Source organism: Eubalaena glacialis, chromosome 3, assembly GCF_028564815.1.
Source record: "Eubalaena glacialis isolate mEubGla1 chromosome 3, mEubGla1.1.hap2.+ XY, whole genome shotgun sequence".
In the NCBI taxonomy this organism is placed as follows: domain Eukaryota; kingdom Metazoa; phylum Chordata; class Mammalia; order Artiodactyla; family Balaenidae; genus Eubalaena; species Eubalaena glacialis.
In genome coordinates, this window is record NC_083718.1 from 40,050,661 (window position 1) to 40,070,478 (window position 19,818).

At 50.7% G+C, this 19,818-nt stretch overlaps 1 protein-coding gene across 1 annotated transcript in view; it reads right to left on the minus strand.

Annotated features, from left to right (window-relative positions):
* The window catches only part of PLXNA2 (plexin A2), a 217,215-nt gene extending 209,690 nt beyond the window's left edge, over positions 1-7,525 (minus strand). The window contains exon 1 of the mRNA XM_061187490.1: positions 7,392-7,525. The gene's annotated coding sequence lies outside the window, so the exon portion shown is untranslated. The remainder of the gene's footprint in view (positions 1-7,391) is intronic.
* Between the last annotated feature and the right edge of the window lie 12,293 nt (positions 7,526-19,818).

Below are 19,818 nucleotides of genomic sequence, written 5' to 3' on the forward strand. Positions count from 1 at the left end.
GAGAATCAAGGGACTTGCCAGCAGGGTCTGGGCCGCTGAAGTGAGGGTAGAGGGCTAGTCTTGTCAGGGGACTGACCGCCTCTCTCCTGGAAAACATCACCACCCACCAGCGTGGAGCGGGGACCCAGACCTGGTAGCGCTGGCTGACCCAGAAGGCTCTCAGGTCTGGGCACAGGGGAGGGGGCCTTGTCCTCCTGTCTGGCTTTGGCCAGGGATCCCGCTGAGAACACCCAAGTTCAGAGAACAAGCTCTTCTCCCTCAGGTATGTCTGTAGCTCAGGAGAAAAAAATGGGAAGCTGGGGGAGCAGTCTGGGGAGGTGGGAGGTCAGAGGCCAACGTAATATTTACCCAGCCCAGCTGAGGCCTTTCGCTTTTATGAAGCAGGAAACCACTTCAAAGCGGCAACATCCCCTCTTGTCCCTTCTGTCTGCCCGCTGGTCCTCCTGCCTCTACAGGGCAGGCAGGGCTTTCTCACCCACCTCTTCCTCTCCTCTTGAACCTTCCACCCTCCATCCCTTAAAGGGAGGAGTCCTCTGCCCTGCCTCCTGCTCAGAGAAGTGCCATGACCTTTCCATATTTGCAGAGCAATTATGACACCTGGGTTCCCTGACATTCTGAGCCATTTTGTCCCTGGATTTCTCTTGTCTACTCTAAGAGTCAGTCATCTACCGCTTGGGGACATGGGGAAGGCACTGGGGTTGCAGTTCCTCGCCCAAAGCCCTCATTCCACCACCAGAACAGAAAGCAGAAACTGAGGCTAGGAAAAGGCCCTGGAGACTAGAGTCTAGTGGTTCTTTACATTTGTGGGGGGCAGATCACAAACTCCTTCTCTTCAGAAATACACACAAACACACACACACACACACACATATTTCTTAAAAGCACAGACTTTCAAAGGTTTCAAAGGCCTCTTAAAGCCCAAGCATGCACCCTGGTTCTGTCCACCCCAGTGCCAGGTCTCCCCCACCCCAAATTTAATTCGGGGTGGCTCGTGGAGGGGGTTCTCCTGCTCAGCCATGGTGAGGGGGAAAATCCGAATATTTTTTCCCTCAGGTTTGTTCCCTTTAATGGGTTCCTTCAGATAAATGTGGTGCGCTAACGGCAGGATTCCAGACACTTCAATGTGAATACAGATGAGTAATAACGTTTCCTGATGAAGCACAGTGGCGTCCATGCTGCCAGCTCCAGGGGACCGGAAAGGGATGCAATTTACATAGAATACACGGTGAAAACCCCTTGGGAGGGTGCTACATGGAGATCTTGCTCTAGGATGTTGACTAATAGAAAACAACTACAGTGGTGTCATTTTAAACTCCGCGGAGGAGGATGAGGAAAAAAAATAGGGGTAGTTCTGAGACGGTGACGAATGGGAGAGCATTAGACAGTCATTCTTGACAGGGAACTATGAAGTTCTCAGACACCTGAGCCTCTCTCCTGGAAACCTACACCTTCCACTGACTAGAGCAAAAGCTTCCAGGAGCTCCACTTCCTCTGACACCCCCAACATACTGTTAACTCCATTCTGCCTTATATTAAACTTCTGTGAGGGTACATGGCTTACGTAATTCTCCCTCCCCCCAGGATGCCCTTAAGAGTCTTAAAGGTAGGATCTGTTACCTTTTCATCTTGGTACCAAGTGTTACACATTCCTAGCACTGCATAAGTGACGGATTTCTACTTGATTAAACCCAAATGGATGGCAATTCCTGCTTTCAGTACAAGGGCAACAATCCCTATATGAAGATTAAACTCGGAGGCGTTGTTTAGCTTCTCTATACCTCTTTTTTCTATCCCTCCATACCCAAACAAGAAGCTAAGGTGGGAAGGGAGGCTTGTAAATACAAAAAGTTTAACTCCCCAGACAGCGCAGAGAAGCAGTGAAGGTGCCTAAGTCAGGGCCTCCATCTTCACTCTCAAAGCTTCAGAGAGAACTTGTGCTGGGGGGTCACAGAGGAGAGGGGTTCACTCATCGGCTACTCACTCTGAGCCCCAGGATTCCTCCGCCTCTTCCTTCTCAAAGACAAGTTGAACTTCGCAAGGGCAACTCCACTTTATCTCTCATACCGAAAGTAATTTTAGCCAAGGAAAAGCAGGATTAGACTTCCATAACATGATACATTTATCTTGTTTTTCTTTTTTCTTTGCTCTCTCCTCCCTCCCCTCCCACTTTGACCCCAGGTAAATTTGAGCCAAAGGGAAGCCAAGATTAAATATCAGAGGATGGTATCAGATCTGAAGAGATGCTCCTTTCTGGCCCACTGCCCATCCCCAAGCTTCAATATTTTTCCCTATCCCTGTTAGACAGTTATTATCTCCTCAGATGAGAAAAGCCTCTGGACTCTGTTCTCTCCATATTGTCCTCTGCTGAAATGAAAGGGGGAATTATAATTCAGAGAAAGGCTTCCGCAGAGAGTATGAAGACAAAGATTAAATCAGTGATACAGCGTTGACATGCGTTCAGTTCCTGAAAGGTCTCTTTTAAAAAGTCTCCTCAGGAGCAGTTTTGCCACCACCTGAGAGTGTTTTGAAAATTCGCATTTAGGGAGCTGGGAGAAGGGAAGGCCTGTGAAGGCACCTTGGGGATGCGCCAAAACTTTTACTGCTGATAAAGAAAGGCAAGAGCCTCCTGGCAGGCCAGGCCAGCCGGTGGGCCAGGACTTCTTGAGAATGCCTGCCCCCTCCTGTCTCCCACCCCCAGATGCATCCTGCCTGCCCGGCAGGCCTCTCCCTGAGCTGCTAACCATGCTGGACCCCCACCTCCTAATGCTGCAGGCGCCTTTCCCGCTCCCCTGCAGCCAGACGGGCCCAGAGGTCCCACCGGCGAAAGGACCCTACCAGTTGTGGTCTCTGCGTAGTGACAGCTGGGAGTTTCTAATATATCTTAACTATTTTTTTCTTCTTAAAAAAAAAAATCCAAATAAGCACAAAAGCCACTGTTTAGGGCCAAGCCTGGTTTTCACGAGTCCCCTCTAGTGGAGATAACCTGCTACTTCAGCTTCCCAATTCAGCCCAGAGGAGCCTCGCCTTAGGGCCTGGGAAGACCAGAAGCCCCCTCAGGCCTGGACTGTTCCTTCCCACGTCTGTTCTCAGCTCTTCTCGCCCCATTCACACTGTCAGTCTTTCCGTCTTTATCTTCCTTTTCTGTCACCTTGCCTCTCTCTGCCTATCTATCTGTGACTGTTTCTGCATCTTGACTTGGGTCTTGCCACGTGTGCCTTCGCTCCTATATCTTGGTCTGCATCTCTGGTCCGTCTGCTGGGTTTTTTTTCCCCGAAGTTCAGGGCTCCAGGTCTGAGGAGCTGGAAATGCTTTGACAAGGCCTTGAAGAAAGTGGCCTATCTCAGGGGGCCAAGGCAGGGACCCTCGCGGAAATCAGGCATTCCCGGAGGAGAGGGAACTTTGGCCAAAACCCCCTCCACCCCCATCCCCCAAGCAAACTTGGGCCTCGTGGGGTGATGTGTAGGTTTGAAGCAGTCTATAACCTGAGCTCAGAGCTCTGGCTCTGGAGTCCTGTGTGAACCCAGCTCACCCCCTCCATCCACTCTCCTCGCTATCCTGCCTGTTTCCCCGTGGGACATGCATGCTGTCAGGCAAACAACTGGCAAAGCCTGGGTGAAGGGACAGCTGGCAGGATTTGGGAGGAGGATGCCGGTGCCAGGGCAGAGGGAGAGAAAAGGGGGAGTGGGGGCCAGGACTGAACTGGGGGTCAAAGGGGAGAGGGGAGACACGGTGAATGTCCTGTGGCAGGGGGAGGTGGGCATGGGGATCACCTGCTGCCCCTCTGGGTTTCTGAGAGTATCCTTCCACCCAAGCAGGAGACAGGGCCAGGCCAGGGCAGGGGTTAATGGTTAACCAACTGTGGGAACAGGAGCCTGTGCACTGCTGGGGCCTTTTCTTTCCTCTCTCCCCCTCCCTTCCTCCTCTCCCTTTACACTTGCCCTGTAGGGACACTGCTCCCCAACAAAGAACTTTCTCACTTCTATTTCTGCCCTTGAATCCCAGATGGAACAGTAGAGGTTCCATATGCCCAAAGGCCAGGAACAGGGCCCCGGAGAGCCTGAGGGCTAAGGCAGGGAGAAAGGGGGTGTCCTGTTCTTACCATCCATCCCTCCTGGCCCTTAGGACCAGCTGTTTGACCCCCCCGGGAAGAATTGCCTTTCTCTGTCTCCACAGGGCTCACCTTTAGAAATGACCAGACAAGAAGGGGACACACCCCCAGCCCTCATTTACTCTAATCAGGCATGAAATCTTTGTAACTAAGTGAAAAACACTGTTTCCCATAAGGGAATCAGTTCCATTCACTATTGTTGGAACAGAGCATCTGTGAAGGGGAGAAATATTCACTTATAATGAATTGATAACAGACTGGCCCTGGTGAGGGTGGCAGTGCTGGGGGGAAGGGTGTGTGCGCAAGCTGTAAAACTACAGCACCTCAAAGCCTGCTTCTGCCACTTTCCCTGTGGACAATCCTGACTTATCCGTAGTTAACAGACTGTAGTAACACAATGCTCCGGTCTCTTTATGATCAGAACGGGAGTGGGGTGGGGGCTTGGCTTGGAGCTCCTCGCCTCTCGCTGTGCCATGATGGACAGAGTATACTGGGCTCCAGTCTGCGTGTGCGGAGACAGCTGTGTGGCAATGCAGGGAGACAGCTGAGGGGGGGTCGCTGCTGGAGATGGAAATCGTCTCCCTCCCACCCCCCACACCAAACCCCTTATCTTGGAGAGGCAGCCATAGCAAAGGAGGCAGGATAGAGACTATAAAACCCCCAAACAGTGACAACTCCAGAGCCATAAATATTTCATGGTACCTGAACTGGTGAGTTTCGGCTGCTGCCAGCTGCTTCCTTGTATATTTAACCGTGTCACTGGTTTCCCATCCCACTTGTGTGTTTCCTTGTAACATGCCCATGAAATAAAGATGAACAAAATCACCAGAAGTATTTGGAAATGGGAAAGGGACCTGGTAGAGAAGTAGCTGTTCTTCGAAGGGTTTCTCTTTAACCACATGTTAAGCACAGACTCCACTACAACAGATGGTGAACTTTTACATCCATCACACCTGCAGCTTTTGATGGTCAAAAGGTTGGAGAGGGAATGTTCCCTGGTGCTTTGGGGACAGGGGTAGGTATTCAGGGCAGCTCTGAAAGCAGGGCCACCAACCTTTTAATGACATGGTTGCTTTGGGGTGATGGACATGGGACACCACCATTTACTCATTTAGACTGGGGCTGAAAGGCCATCCAGCTCCCCTCCGTCCTGCTCCAGGCTATGAGGGACCCCGGTCCTGGTCCTTACATCCTGTCAAAGAGAAGGGCCAAGTGGAAACCCCTTGCCAGACTCGTGGTCCTGGACAGAGGGGACCTTCCTGCACTCTACCGCCTCCCATCCTGCTGCTCTTCAGCAGCATACCCACTGCACAGCGCTCCAAATGTCATTTCCATTTAACTGCTTTGCAAGCCAATTTGCCCCATCCTAATGCAATTTGTTGAGGACAGTGAGCGAGCGGAGAGGGCAGTCTGCACTGCCCTTCCTTTATCAGCGGGTCCCTGAAGAGGGCTGGCTAGAGGGCTGAGGGGAACCACTCTTTCAGGTAATGCTGGTAGTGAGGGCAGGTTCCGGGATGAGGAAGGGTTGGGAGTAAGCGGAGATGCCAGGTGGAAGAAGGGAAAAGCAAAACAACCTCGCTAGGGTATCTTGACAGATTGCTCTCAGTTTCCCTGGTTCCCTACCTTCCCACCTGACCCCCCACCCCACCCCCAGGCCAAGGAGGGGAGATCATAGGTAATTAGTTCAAAAGGTGCTAGATGAGTGGGGGGGAAATTAATGAATTCTTCTCTCTTCTTGCCAGGAGGTCAGAGGAGAGAGGGCTGCTAGCAGCTCCTGGAGTGTTCTGGGGTGTCTGCACAAAAGTTGTGCATTTCAGTTAGGAATAGCTGAATTCCTCCAGCCAGAGCTATCTCTTCCCCGGGCTCTGACGCTCTGTTGAAGGCCCCAGACTCCAAAGCCTGCCCAGAGGGAAGAGTGAAGTTTCAAGGTCTGGGAAAGAAGCCCAGAAAGACAGGAGCCTGCTATTGTGTGGGGACTGGTGTGCGGGGGAACTGAACCTGACTCCCAGCTCCCAGGACGTCCAGCCCTGCCCAGCCCAGATACTCATCTTGATCTGATGCTCATGAACCCCATCCACTGTGCTCATGGATAGAAGGAAGGGGATGAATGGCTCCCCAAATTTCTGTAGGTTCCTCCAAGCTGCTGGGTCCCCAAGCCACTGCCTCAAACTGGTCCTGTCTTATGTTCCTTGTATAGCCACTACTAGGCTATGCCACTGTTACCCTAGGATCTTAGAACCCTACAGGAGACCTGATCATATTTCCATTGCCCACTTCATGGGGCTCTCATTTCTAGACACAACTGACTTTGAACACCAAGTCTTTTACTTCCACCTCCCCCATTATCTCTATCCCTCCGAGCTGAGTTTGAGTAGGTAGCTCCTTCTAGGGCAAAGGTCATGCCAAACAGGTGGACATTCGTCAGGGACCTGGGATGGCAGTTTCCGGATGACTTTCTCTCTTTGGCCATCAGGACCATGATTAACATATTTACAGAGACTACCTGTGGGATGGATAAAAAGGGCTAGAATTTTCTAAGATCCCTACATCACTTGTGGGTTGGGGCAAGAAGAAGCCCAAGAAAGAAAATATTCTAAAATGGCTTATAAGGAGCCTCTCGGACCCTGGATAAGCTGGTCCTTCAACCCCCAACCCTCTCCTGAGGCTCAGACCAGGGGATGGTGCTTATGGGTGCTTCACCACGAGGGCGCACAGAAGGGGGCATGGGGCACTTATCCCATTCGGTGCCTTGGTGTCGTTCCCTAAGCCTCTGGAAGCCGCGCATATGAGGCATTCCCCTTTGATTCCCAAGTCCCCTGCTCCGAAGGAACAGCCAGCGGCCTCCAGGGACTCCGGCACCAGAGTGAACGTCCCCAAATTGAGCGCCGGCCACAGTGGCCCAGGCCCTCCTGCCGGTGCAGTGCCTCGGAGGCCCGCTTTGGGCTGCAGCTCTCGGGACAGTCCCGCTGCCCCCGCGCTCCCCGAGCCGCAGCTTGCAGGCAGGTGCGCGGTGGAAGCGCGCCGTGGAGCGCAGCCCGCCAGCAGCCCAGCGGGGAAGCGGGGCGCCGGCGGGGAAGCCTGGGCTGGAGGCGGCGGCAGGGAGTCAGCCGGCACACGCGCGCGCGCCGCGCTGCGGCCCGCGAAAGTGGCCGACCCCGCGCGGGGACTCGCCGGCCGCAGCCGAGCCCAGGCGTTCGGGGCCGGGACGCCGCGGAGGAGGGCGCGGGGGGAGCCGCGGCGGGGCGAGCGCGCTTCGGCGGACAAGGCTGAGGGCGCCGCTTACCCAGCTCGGAGACGTCGGTCTGTCCTTCCGTCCCCGGTCCGGCCGCTTCGGCCGCCGTCTGCGGAGGCCGGCGCGCTGCCCCTCTCGCTGCCAGCAGCTCGCGATCACGGGGACGACCAAATCCACATGGAGTCCAAATTCATTAAAATCCACGTCAAGCCACCAGCCACTTATCTGTATTCCTGAAGTGGCCCCTCGGTCTCCTGTCCGCGCGCCCCTCCGTCCTCCTCCGCCGCCCCGTAACAGCCCTGCCGGGCTCTGACGCCGGCTCGCTGGGGGAACCGGGAGGCGCCGAGGGGGCGTGGGGTGGGTGGCTGGCGGTGTCTCTCCTTGGGAAGCGGCAGAGCCCCGGCTGTCTTCAGATTTTTCCAGCGCGACTTTCCGGGCTCCTCTGACATCAGCAATCGCGGCGCTTCCTTCCCTTCTTGCTCCCGGGTTCATTCACAGTCCCATTTCCTCCGGGAACCTGGCTCTCCAGATCTATTTCGAGGTTCGCTTCGCTCTCTCCGGCGCCCGCGCTCCCCACCGCTCCCGAGCTCGAGGGGTCTCTCTCTGGATCGCCTGCCCTCTCGGCCGAAAAATTCCCAGCAACTGCGCTCAGCCGCCCTCCCGCTCCAGTCTGGCGCGGACGCTCCGCCCGGCAGCTCCGGCTCCCGCGGTGGTGGCGGCGGCGGAGCCCTGAGAGCCGGCCTCCCTATATTACCACGCAGCTCATTATCATAGAGGCCGCGCGCGTTAACCCCCTCCCTGCCGGCCGCGCCCGCCCGGGCTGGGGCCGCGCCCGCCACTGGCACCGCGCGCCACAGCCAGCCCCCTGTCCCCTCCCCCGCCCGCACGGTCTTCCTCCTCCGCCAGCTGTCAACAAAGGAGAATCAGATTGGGCATCGGGAGGCCGCCCCGCTGCCTCCCTGTGCCCGGCTCAGCCCGGACCCACCCGCCACCTTAAGTGGCAAAGGGGGCAACGCAAATCCTGCTGGGGCCTGGGGATTTGGGTAGAGGCCTGGAGAGCCCGGCCGGCTGAACCCCCGGTGCGGGGAGCTCAGGACGCCGACAGAGTGGGTGAGGTCAGTGGGGACGTGGGCTCCCCCTCCCTGAGCATCACCTGTCACCGCGCACATCCTGCACATCTCTCTCTTCGTCTTTAATTTGAGGGGTGAGTGGGGAGGAACCGGCCTTGGCTGACGAGGTTAAGAAGGGGCTCTCAGAATTTGCCCAAGCAAATTTCCTCTGCTTGTGAATCTCAAAAAGCCAACAAGCTGTCAAATGAGGTTTGAAGTTGTTGTTATTAATTATAATTTTTATAATGCGAAGATGAGCCTTGCTCTGAGTCGCAAGCTTCCAGCTCTGTTAGGGATCCTGGGCATCTGGCAAGTGGGGGAGGCGGGGACCAGTGGGGAGCTTTCTGTATCCAGACCTAGGGGGCCTATCTGGCAGGGGAATCAGAGAGGCGGCGGTAAAAAACTTATTTTAATAACCTAAGGTGAGAGGTGCCTGGATTCTGGATGGCAATGCCTCGGTGCCTTTATGACCATTGCTTCCATGTCCTATAGAATCTCAGTATCCCCGTAGCCTCTGGAAGCGGCTTTGACAAACAGGCCCGCAAGCTAGATCCCAGCGAGTTCGCAGGATCTGCGCAGTCCCTGCTCCCGATTAGAGCACAGGCGAGTTTACTCAAAACGTCCAAGTATTCTGATGAGCTCCCTCTACTGCCCTCTCGTGGCCACAGTCCTCAGTGGTATAAACAGAAAGAAAGAAAGAAAAAGAAAACACTCCGGAAACCCTAAAGGGAGTCGCAGGGAATTCTCAGAGCAGCAGGGGCCTTTAAAAAAATAAATAAATAAATAAAAATAATAAATGTAGACTCACCGGTTGTCTTGCGCAATCACCCATTCGATACAGTATTGGGGGGAAATGTAAGATTTCCTTCAGTCACAGAAATTAGCTAATTCTTCAAAAGTTCTTTCTTCATTGTTAATTAGCTGACATTTGTCTAATTGTGACTTTCACTGGTTATTCTTTGTTGTGCCCTGTGCAGCCACAAAGAATCTAAGCTGTCTTTCCTGATCCATACCTACTCTTTTCTTTGAACTTCTTTAGCATTTATCGTTGGCACCCCTCCAGGCAATTATCAAAAGTTACCCTATATTATTATTTATTTCTCTTTATAAGTTGATCTTGTCTCCTCATCCAGACAGTCTTGTCTACCATCTTATCTTTGGTTAGACCGAATATAAACCACAATTTATTAAGGAATATAATTTGAAGAAGATGCTAGAAGATTTGGGAACATTTCTCTTATTTGTTTGATACATGGAACATTGGTCTGGTCAGCTCCACCCAGGACAGGCAGTGGTAGGGTTGGAAATACCTAACCGATAAAGCTTAAAGCTGAAAATTAGGACCTTCTGGTTCTCAATCAAGTGCTGCGTGACCCTGGAAGAGGTTACATCTCTTCCCTTTGCCACAATTTAATCATATCTTGGGACTATTTTACTACAATACAATTTAAGTAATTTTCTAATACTACCTCCCTACATGTGGTCCAGAAATCAACCCTAGAACGAAGAGCAAAGAAGGTAAAATTAAACAGACTTCTCTACTCACCACATCCCTCAACCCAGCCTCCCTTCCCCTTTTCAAATAAATAGTGAAGAGGAAGAGAGGGAGGGAGAGAGAGAGAAGACAGGTAGGAGAACATGTCGCAGGCAGCATGACACAATGTCACCCAGTTTGTACATTGCCACTGAACTCAGGCCTGAGGTCTGGTCCTGTGAAATTATGGGGGTTCCTGCAGTCAGCATGACAATGTCAAGAACACTACCAGGTCTACTGGGAGGCACCCTGTTAAGTACCCTTAACATTTCTGGGCCTCGGTTTGTCCATCTTAAAAATGGGGATTTCTACCTTCAATCTTCAGAGAGTTGTGGGAGTTAAAATAGAAATATGTAGAAATGTTAGAAGAATTAATAGTATCATTAAAATGGAAAGATTTGTTCATATTTTTAGTCCTAATAGGCTAAAACAAATATGGATCTTATTAGTTACACACATAATTATAACAATATATCTTGGGAATAAAAAAAGAACAACTCAGTTTCATGGTGTGTATTTAGATATAACATCCTCTGAGGCAATGGCAATATACATGAGCCTTTGATCTTCAAAGGTGCTCTAATAACCGCATCTTTTTGATCACTGGGTATCCATTCATTCATTCATTCCACAAACATTATTTATTAAGAGCAACTTTATTGGATTTTTTAAAAATGGAATTGTACATAGTACATGATTATCTCTTCAACACATATTTTTAGAGAAATTATGTTAATAATCATGCTAATAGGCTCTATGCCCTCAGACCTGTCTATGTCTTTCTGGGACCTGAGTTTTCTGGTATCTATCTGGTCTTTGATGTCTTCTTTCTCATCCTGTCCAGCTGATAGCAAACTCATGGCCCCTGGGGACTCATCAAGACTCTGCCAGTGCCTTGTAGTTCATCCTCATTTCCATCAGGGGGAATGGTCACAGCCCAGCACAGTTCTGCACACGTGGTGGGTATTTAATAAGTGTTTACCAAATGGATGGATGGATGGATGGACGGGGAGATGTTTGTCTTATGCCAAATCCTCATCTTTGGAAAACTGTAGCAAGCTCAACAGGGATCTCCTCCATCCCAACCCACCCACCTCTGAAGTCATGGTACTCCTGGAACCTCACCCCTGCAAAGTCATCTGTGGCTGCTGCATTGTTATCCTGGGCCCCAGGCCCCCTCTTTGCCTGTAACTAGATGGGTAACTTGGGGAAGAGGATAAGACAAGTGGGAGAGAACAGGGCAACGGCACACTCTGGAATGGAGCTGAATTTTTCCCGGGAGAAATAAGTATTTCTCCTGCAGAGGCAGGTCTGGCTGAGCAGGCCTCCTCAGGCCTTTAAAGGAAGCCTGAGACTTTGGGGAGAATAGGCCCAAATGGGCACCCAGCCGACCCCCAGGGGAAGTCCTCTCTCTGTCACAGCAACAGGTCCAGCTCCACAAATAGATGCCAGTACAGTAGCTCCTCGGATCATGGGAGGTATTTTTGGTGCTGGAAGGCAGCCACACTTTGTCAGGCTTTCAGCATTAATTCTGCTCCTTTTCAGAGGTTGGGAGGGTGGCAAGCCAGCAGTGTTTAGCATGGGGATGCTGCCTGCGAGTGTGCCCGAGCATACATTTAGGGTGCCTTGAGTGGCGTGGGGGCTGGGCTGGGAGCTGTGTGCCTGGAGCTGTGGGCAGGAGGCCAGCGTCAGTGGGTGATCTGTGGGTGGTGCAAGGTTGTTACCAGCTTTGTGTCCAGCTCCCAAAGCTGAGACCGCTGATGCCACCACCACCTTGATCTACTTCTGCTCTCAGAGGCATATCCTCTTTCATTTGCCCTGACCCCTAGCCTTCCACATTTCAAGGCAGGAACGCGTTCCCCTGTGGGTGGGCCCTTCTGTCTCTCATCCCCTGCCTCACATTTACCCAGCAGATGCGGCCAGGCAGGCACAGTGTAGAAACAGCAGCCTCCTTCCCCGCCTCACATGGTGGGAAACAAAGGGATTGGTGTGACGCGTCGGCCCTGAGTGTGTGGGCCAAGCCCCATGAATGGAGGGAGGGGTGACTGGGTTGCCAGAGCGCGGGCCTCTGGCTGGGCGGTGGGGACAGCGGTCCAGGACACAGCCGCAGGGCACCTGCTCCAGGATTCTCAGCGCCATACATACAGATGTCACCCTTGTCTCTCCTCCCCTCTCATCCCTTCGCAAAGCCCACATTCCTGTGTACTGTAAACAGTAGCAAGCCTGTTAAGGCTCCAAATCAAACAAGGTGGGATTTCACTCCTTTCTCACTAAACCTCCCACAAGTGGAGCTTCTGTGCCTGTATCCCTCGCCTTCTTTCCCTAACCCTCCCTTCCTCTCTCCATCCATCTAGAATGTTGCTCTGGGAGGAGAATATTCTCTGGGAGGGTTGGCCAACTACAGCCCTAAACCTATGTGAACAGGTCTCTGGAACCATCTAAAGACTCCCGCGCGTCCCAGGTGAGAAGGCTGCAGGATGCAGGGGGTGAGTGTGGACCACCGGGCTTCAGGCGTGAAATGTGAGGACTGGGTGAAGGTCTCAGTTCAGGGGCATGACTTTTGCTGCTGCTCTGTGCCTGGCACTGAAGGTCTGAGAAAAGGCCTTCCTCCCTTATTTTTTCTAAGAGATTCCAAAAAAGGAAACACGCTACCCATTAGGTCGTGTAATCCCTGGCTAAGCCTCTCAGTGCCTCCATTTCCTCATCTGTGAAGTGGAAATAATATCCCTGGTTCCAGCATATGCTGCTTCACAAGAATCAAACAAGAGACTGGCTTGTGAATCGGAAAGCATGACACATTTGTGTAATGGGGATGTTGTCTTAAGGTTCCAGAAGTTCCTCCCAAAGCCAAACCTTCTTCTCAACTCAGCAGTTCATTCTCTTGTTCGGTTTTTGAGGGAAACAGCTGGGTTCCTGAGAGATACCCCTCTGTTTATTGGGTGGCTGCATTGTCTCCCCATCACTTTGGGGTCCCTCCTCCTCTCCCACGCCTCCACTGGAAAGTGCTGCAGACCAAGAGAGTCTGCCTAGTTACCTTCGACGTGGAACCACAAGGAACATCCAGGCTGGAACTGACCCTAACTGCTTGGCAGTCCCCATAAGCCCGTTCTTCCCAGGCAGGCAGAGAGGAGCAGGAAGATCTGAGATGCCTGGGGGAACACCCTCAATTGTACGGGAATCAGGATGGCACGGACCCTCACTGCCTGAGATGCAGTATGAAGATGCACTCTTGAGGTCCTTCTCTGCTCAGCAGCCCTCACCAGCCACAAACTCCATGCTGCCCTCCCTGGCTCCGAGGGCCCAGCCTGATTCAGATGACAGTGCTCTCAGAGCTCTAGCTGGAGCTGGGCTGCCCAGCTTTCTGAGGATGCAGTGTCTCATGGTGCAGGCACAGCCAGGGCCTTCTGGAGTGGGAGTAAGACAGACTGGAGGAAGCCAGTACGGTTTGTTCCTTCAAGATCAGAACCTACAGGAAGCACCCACTTTCATCATAGAGTGGTAAGTGCTAACATGTATTGGGTGCTCACCCTGCTTCAATCACAGTGTTTGGCAGTGTGCCTGCATGATGCTGAATCTTCACAAGTCCAGTCTTAGTAGGTATTATCACCCATTTTACAGATGCAGAAACTGATGATCAGAAAGTCAAGCCATTGGTCCCGAGGTCACCCAGGTAGTATGTGGCAGAGTCAAAATTTGAACCTAGGCATATCTGACATCTATTTTCTCCACTTTTGTCCTCTTCCGAGGAGGAAAAAGTGGTGAAAGTGTGGGAGTCCATTCTTCACATGCCAGGACACGGGAGGCCCTGGGCCTCATCCCTCTTCTTAGCACTGAACCATCAGTGACCCTGAGCTCCTACAGACTCATCACAAGTCCAGCAAAGCACTGCTGAGCTTCAGTTCTACTGAAGGTCAGGAGCGTCATTTTCTCTTACAAAGGAGAGCATGTTGCAATTGTTATCATGATTATTATAAACAATCATACTAATGAGCTCAATTCTCCTCTACTTTGCAGGGTGTGTGTGTTTAACAATGAGACTTGGCCCAGAGGAAAGAAGTTACCAACACATGCAGATCTCCACCAGCTTATGTCACCTCTGCCCTGCACAACAGCACATGCATGGCCGCGCCTGCCTTCCAAAATAATGGGATAATGGGTGCAACGTGCGTCACCCCACCCCTTAGAGAGAACATGCCAGTCGGTCTTTGTGGAATCCATGGGGAGCAGGGCGAGCCAGACACCGGTGTCTGCCTTCTCCTTGATTGCATCTGTGCCCTACAAACCCCAACAGAATTGAACTTACATCTCCTCCTAATTAGGGGAGAAAGGAAGACAAGAATGATAGTAGAAGAATTTCTTCCTACCTCTGACTGCAAGCTCTTCAGGGACAGAACATTAAGCTCTCCCTCTGTCTGCCCCCACCTTTCTCTCTCCTGACTGATACCTGGAGTACCTAACACAGTGCCAGGCCCTCCCTGGGACCGGAGCCCGTGTGTGATGAGAGTGATGAAGGGGGGCTGGTTGGAAAAGCTAGACCGCGCCAGGACGCTTGTCTCCGGTCTGCTGGTCTGCTGTGAGGCAGTGCAGAGCAGTGGCTGGGGGGGGTGGGTGGGTAGTCTGGGATGCCTCAAGCCAGACGCGTGGGAGCTGCCAGGGCCCTTTGGAGGGGAGGGTGGGGGGTGGAGGGATGGGCCGTAGCCCGGAGGAGGCTGGTAGAGAGTAAAGTCCGTTGCCCACACTGCTTAAATAAATCAAATGTCCTGGCATCCAGATGCAAACGCCAGTGCCTGCTTCAGTGCTGTAAATTTAGAGCAGGGTATGAACTACTAGGGTCTAAATAGAAAAAGTCAGAAACAGCGTAAGTCTTGGCAGGCAGGGAACCAACGGCGTCATCACCAACATCATGAAACAGTTAATAATCACCAGGAAAGAAACACTTTAATGTTGTTTCCTATATTCTGAGTTTTGAATTCCTAGAAAGTAAGATCCACACGTTTCCCTCATAGTCAGTTTAATATTAGGTTCATTTTTATTCCTTTTGTGAAATACACTCTTGCGGGTTATTCTGGGTGGTGTATGAGATGGAAAGGAAGATCGAGAACAAAAGTAATTCTGTTTCTGTCCTTCTCTTCTGACTCTCCTCCTCTTTCTCTCTGGGGTCATAACACTGATTTTTGTGTGTATGTTTTTGTGGGTTTTTTTTTTTTTTTCTCGTATGGCTTCTATTCACTCAGAATCAGTATTTGAATGACAAGACTATTATTTCCATAAAAAAACAGAGGTTGGACCCCCTCCCCCTTGGGTGACAGGCGACCTGGATTCTAACCCTGCCTCCTCTCTTCCCTGGCCTCCCACAAGTCCTCTCCCTCCTTTTGGCCCTGGTTTCTGCATCTGTAAGAAGCAAGAATTAGGCTCCGCGCTCCCCTCTCTCCCCGCACTGCCGTCCTGTCCTGTTATCACTCCGACTCTCTCCTTGGAGAATGGAGCAAGGACATTGGACCCTAAGAAGCCTTCCTGTAACGGCTAAGAAAGCCCAGTGCCTAAGACATCACCGAGGGTGTATGATACAGGAACAGAGTTGAGAAAAAGGATTTTGCCTTTGAATTGTCTCGAGTTGGATGATTTCTCTCTCTGCCTGCCTTGATAAACTCTTCTGTTCAGGACGCTGCTGTTATGAATCTGAGTCATGGGTGGCTCCAGCCCTTTCGATCCATTCAGCTGATAATATTTCCTGACGTTTCCAAGGCCAAGAGTGTGGGATGATCAAGTATCGTAGATTTACTTTACCTCTTCTCCTCTTCCCCCACCCACCTTGCTCTCCAGCCCCCTCTCCTCCTTGTGGAATTCCTATCTTGTGTCATTCCACAACGTCCTGGGATGACAGCAAATCCCAGCCCTGGCTACCACCCAGGCCTCCTGGAGAAGCTGGAGAGACCAAAGCCTTCTGTGGTCTCTTGGGGACATCGCCCCCCCTGGTGGAATGACGGGGAACTTCCCTGGCTTGGGAAAAGCCGGACAGCCCGGCAGCCTTACCTCTGCTCCGCAGTTTTCCGCGTGGCTAATAATTATTACCCTGTGTTAATCATGACAGTGGAAGAATTGCAGGCCATTATTTTGAAATGATCGGCTCCAGTCCATGACTACTTATGACAGCAAAGGGGAAGCATCAGCTCCGGGGAGCCCCCATGTAAATGGGGAGTTGAATGAAAGATCAGGAATAATGGAACATGTATTTAGTTCCATTTTCTTCCCTAAAAGGGCCCTGTCAGAGTAATTTCCCCTTCCGTGCATTATACCTCGCCATTATTTACAGTATCTTCTTGGGAGAATAAAGCAACACGGGCCCCCCTCCTCCTCATCTCCCCTTCCCTGCCTGGCCCTCCCCCTCTCAGCCCCACATCAATTGTGTCTCTTTCTGGAGTTTGGCAAACACAGCGACTTCTTCCTGCTGTGCTTTCAGTGGAGCTGAAATGAATGTGGCTCTGGTTATTTTTTTTTTCCCCTTAATCATTCTTTTTTCTTTTTTTGCTGGAGAGCATTTTCACGAAGCACAATCACAGAGGAACAGAACGTCCTGATGTTTGGGTGAACAGCATGCATTGCTTTGCTTTTTCCTTCCCTTGAATAAAAATAACACCCCATAACCATAACATCAGAGGACTTACAGGCCATCTTTCAAGGTTCTCCATAACCTTGCCCTACCCTTTATGCTCAGTCTTATTTCTAATAACTCCTGTCCACCCACCCAGGCATACTGGTTCCCTCTGGGTTCCTTGAAATTGCTAAGCTCGTTTTCTCCCCGCAATTCTGCCCATGTTCTTCCAGCTGTCTAGAATGTATTGTTTCCCTTCCTAACTTCCCAGAGCCTGAACAATCTTGAAGACCTTCTCAAGACCCATCTTTTTAAAGATATCTTTTCCAACCTATGCTAAGGGCACTTTATGCCCACAAAAGGTTAGTAATTTGTAAACTTGTTTCTATTCATTGTGAGCTTGGCCTAGAGAAGTCCCTGGGTGCATGTTTGCTGAATTACTTTCACTAGTGGTTTTTGCCATTTATACCCATTTCACAGAGGGTAAATGTAAAGATGTTCAGAAAGCTTAAGTCACTTGTAGATCACACATCCAGTTACATGGCAGAGAAGATACTGGAGCCTGGGTGTTTTCATTTCAAGCCCAGGGTCCCTTCCATTTTGCTATGCTACATTCCTGCTGCAATCTCCTCTGAGCTCTCCTGTTACTCACCAGTGTGCTTAACTTCAGAACTTCATTTTTTTCATCAGGTTGCAAAGTCCTCGTGGGCAGGGGCCAGGCTTTCTCTTGTACCTTACCTTGGAAGTGGAAGTTCCTAATCAATCTCCTGTAACCACTTCACCTCAACTTTTCTCCAGTCTGCCAAAACTGGCTAAATAAACATCACGGAGCCAAACTTTGGAAGGCCTTGGTTCCGATGCCGGGGTCTTCTGTGGACCTGCATTGGCAAACACCTGTGATCTGTGTTCCTCTGTCCAGCCCTGCTCCACTGGTCTGGGTCTCTCTTTCCTACATGGGACATGATGACACAAGGAATGTCAGGAGGCCAAACAACTCCTCCTTTGAGACATTAGAGATGCCTTCAGATTCACTACTACTGGTTCTACCAGCAGGGACAGTCCTCTCTACTCTGTTGACTGATGAGCTTAGGAAAGACCCTTTGACGGAAGAACATGCCAAATTGCTTTGCCATTTCTGTAGCCCCTTCATCCCAGGACCTGTGACTCACCTCTGTGCTTTTGAGGAGCTTCAACGTCAAACGAATGCTTACTTCTCTTAATGCAATAATATTTAACAGTTACTGTTAATAATTAATGTAATAATGTGTACAGCAAGTCACCATTGGCAAAGTTTTCAAGTACATTAGGAGCAGGTGGACATATACTAGAAAGATGGCGGGGCTCAACTGCAGTTGCTCAGAGCATAGACTTCAGAGTGGGCTTGGTTCCTGGCTCTGCCACTGATTCCTCTGTGGTCTTGGCAAAGTTACTTAACCTCTTGTTAACTTCAATCCCCTCCATGGTAAAACAGGAAAAGAATGTGGACATCATAGAGTTGTTATGAGAGTTAAATGAGTCTTGTAAACCACAGTGTCTGGCTCAAGAAAAGCTGTTACTTACAGGGCAGTTACTCCGTATCAGCCCCTGTCACTAATGGGCGGGGTGGACTTGGGGAAGTCAGGTAGCCTCATTTTCCTCCTCTGTAGAGTGAGAAGCATTGGATCCTGATACATTTCCGCCTTCAGAAAGATAGGAAGGAAGTCAAGCAACGTCCCTGTTTTCCAATGAGGCAACTGAGGTTTAGGAGAGCAAATGCTTTGTGCAAGGGGTGTAGGCGATAAATGCAGAAGCCGGGATCAAAGCAAGGTCTCTGAGTCCAGCTCTGTGCACTGTTCACGGAGATGGGTGGGCTCCCCTAAGAGTCTCTGGGAGATGCCTTATCCTTTGAGCACATACCATCTTTACTTTTGGCCATGGTCTCCCTAGAGGAGGACCCTAACGTCTGCCTCTAAGGACTCTGGCATTGCTTTGGAACCATCTGTCCCAAGTAACTCAGTTTAGGTTAGGAGATCACAGTGACCTTGAGACTGAGCCCACTATGCTTTGTCTCCCCTTCTCCTCCTCCCCCCAATGCCTGGGGAGATTCTGCCTCTAATGGCATTAGTTTGTGCTGGCTGCAATGTTGATTGGATTATCTTAATTGTTTGGGATTAAACGTGCTCCCAAGTCAGGAATCCCACTTGACAGCCCTAGGGTCTGGTTCCTGTCCCCAAGAGCCAGAACAAAGTACGCAGCTGTTATTCATGTGAGGGGCAGGGAGGGAGCGCATGTGTGAGAGAATTTCACAGTACAACAAAGTCCAACCCTTTCTTGAGGAAACGGGAGTCTAAGTGAGGCCCTCTCGACAGGATCTACAATGGCTTTCACATTTCCTTCCTTCTCATTTACAGCCATGCTTCCTTCTTGCTCAGGATAGGACTATTTGGAAATCAGTTCAGAGAGATGCTTCTGTATAAACTCCCAACAATGAAAACCCCACAAAATTAGGCCTATAGCCTATTGCAGCTGGAAGAGACCCTCCAGGCTATTTAGTCTTACCCTGTATGAGTTTCCTAAGGCTGCCATAACAAAGGACCACAAACTGGATGGTTTAAAACAACAGTTCACCCTCTCACTGTGGCTGGAGTCCAGAAGTTGGAAATCGAGGTGTCAGCAGGGTCGTGGCTCCCTCTGAAGCCTCTAGGGAAGAATCCTTCCTTGCCTCTTCTAGCTTCTGGTTGCTGTCCAAAGTCCTTGGCATTCCTTAGCTTGTAGCTACATCACTCCGCTTTATGCCTCTGCCTTCACACGGCCGTCTTCCCTCTCCGTGTGTGTGTTCGTATGGCCTTCTTATAAGGACACCAGTCATTGGACTTGGGTCTACCCTAATCCAGTATGACTTCATCTTAACTTGAATACATCTGCAAAGACCTTATTTCTAAATAAGGTCACATTTAGAGGTACTAGGGGTTAGGACTTGAACATATCTTTTTGGGAGACACAATTAAACTCCACTACACCCTCTATAAAAATATCTCCTACATCAACTCAGTAAGTGGTCATTCTTTACCTCTTTGTATACATCCAATGATAAGGCATTTATCACCTTATAACTTTAAAGAGGGCTAGAATATATTACTAATACTCTTGGTACCTGTTACAGTTTTACAGTACTTTTAGCCTGGAAGATTCTTAAATTCTAGTATAAATTTTCCTTTTGAACTTTAATCCAGTGAAAACAATGATTTTTCCAAAAGCCTTGGG